The following is a 2,327-nucleotide window of genomic DNA, read 5'->3' on the forward strand; positions in this document are numbered from 1 at the left end:
GGCCAACACCCCCCCCCCCCCCCCCGCCCAGGTGTGGGACGCTTGCAGAAGTCAGGTCGGTTCATAAATATCTCGGAGAACCAGGTGCCGCCCAGAATTAGGCAGTGTTTTCACCATTACTTACGGTCGGTGGAGCCTTAGATGCACGGACAGAACGAAGCCAAACGTTCGAGGGGATGCAGGAAAGCGTAAGTTGGGAACGGAATCAGACAGATGGACCAAAAGTGCTAATGATTCGTGAAGTTGGCCCCTCGGGCCGCAGCTCCTTGCCATTATTCTAGCTCACGCGTCAGAGAAGGCGGAAGTGGTCCACGCAAACGCTCCAAGAAACACCCACCTTGTCATCCCTGCAACGTTGTGACGCGGCCGCAACTTTATGAGTCGCTGACCCCGACCCTGACCCTGGCGTTTTTCTCCAGCATTAGAAGAAGTTATTTCAAGTTTCAGCGTAAACACATGACGTGACTTCCTTGCAGAGGGAGCGTCACTTACCTACTGGACCACGACTTTTTAAAAAGATTTTGTACATACGCCAACTAAGGTAACAGAGGTTTACCACCCCACTTTCTTAGACTTTATGTGACTGTTCACCATGGGTGCTTATTCTGAACCTGAAAGGCTTGGGAGTCCAAGCCCTCACGTACTCAGCAGGGGAGAGGTCGTAACGACAGACGTCGGCCGGGTCTCTTGTGCCCGTTTAAGTGCAGATCTCTCTCTTGCCGGTAGACGGTAGTGTCCGTAGGCAGTATTCGGCTAATGCCCACGAAGGGAGCTTGAGGCTGTCCGTGGTCCCTTATGGACGCCACTCTCCATTCTCTGACTTTCCCCTAACTCACGCCCATGCCCCGCCCCCCGGCCACCCCGACTTTAGGACCATGTCAGGTTAAAAAGGGCTCAGCACGTGTGTCTCTCCCTCCACCTTACAGCTGGTTTGCTGAATTCAAAGGTTTCCCCCACAAGCAGTAAATAGTCCCAAGCCACTTTTGAACTCGGATTTCTAGTCACTAAGCCACTTTGTCCTCGCACAGGTCTGTCCTGTCTGGAGACCAGTTCGTACCCCCTCCCCCCGTGTTACATGCCAAATACCCAGGTGTGGCCTAAGGACTCAATTCAATGCCTCCTATAGAAATTCAAGGAATGTTAGAACCAGGAAACTAGCTGTTTAGTTCACGTTTTAAAAAGAAGTATATAAATATATATATATAAATATATATACATATGAAATCATATCAACGAGGATGAGCAGAGTTGCCAAATATTCCACATCTGTACAAAGTTATACTTCATCGGGATTCAGCTATTTTACGTAATTCTCTTTCTCATGCTTTAATGGTTCTTTTGAGAAATTCTGGTTAGGAGCATGCAGGATACCTGATGGGAGCGTACGCTCTGCGGTCCGTCACCGCCACGGCTTGCTTTGCTAATAACTTATCAGAACGCCGGTCATTTCTTTAAGGCGCCACCAGGTTGCGTTGAGTTCTCTTTGTTCATGACTTTTTTTTTCCCTCACTCTCAGCTGATTTTAAGAAAAACGTGCCGACCATTTTCTCCACTGACTCCTCTGTGATGAGGCCTCTCTCATTTGATCTCTGTATTGCTGATGTCCACCTCTTGTAAATAGTTCTGCAATTAAATTTTTTGAGAAAAGCAATGTTTACTTTTTATTGGAGTGAATTCTCGTGTTATTTTAAACTCGGAAAAAAAAATGATATAGACCAAAGACTTTTATCACGGGACAATGGCACCCTTTCCCCATTATATATTTCATTGTTGAACTACCCTCAATTTCTCTATCTACTAAGAAGAAATGGACACTTATTAAGGCTACAGATTTCATATGTATGCAAAAATGGCACAGATTGAAATGAGTTTAAAATTAATAAATACTACGGTATTTAGTTAATGGTTGTTGTAGACTCTCTTGAGTTGCAATGACAGGAGACACGTTGTTAGGTCGTGCTGAGTCTCAGACCCAGACTTACGCGGTTCAGGCGGGATGCTGTGTCTGCAGCCACTCCGCCCCGCCTGGACCGGCGGGGGCCCGCCTGGAAGAGGAGGCCCCGACCGCCACAAAGAAGCCAGCAGCAGCGGTGCAGGTGCTTCATCCCCTCGGGGTGGGACGGGCCCCCCCTGTGTGGTCACATGTGCAGGGCTCCCTTCTCGAGTCTGCCCCTCCAGGCCCCGAGGAAGCAGGCACCGAGGTCCTGGGGAAGAACAGCTCGCCGGGGACCCCGCGCCGCTTCCTCCCTCCCCCTGCTCTGGGCCGCTGAGGTCCAGAGACGAGGCGATGGACGCGGCGACGGGGACGAGAAGTCTCTGGTGAATGT

Source organism: Crocuta crocuta, unplaced genomic scaffold, assembly GCF_008692635.1.
Source record: "Crocuta crocuta isolate KB4526 unplaced genomic scaffold, BGI_CrCroc_1.0 scaffold111, whole genome shotgun sequence".
Classification (NCBI taxonomy): Eukaryota; Metazoa; Chordata; class Mammalia; order Carnivora; family Hyaenidae; genus Crocuta; species Crocuta crocuta.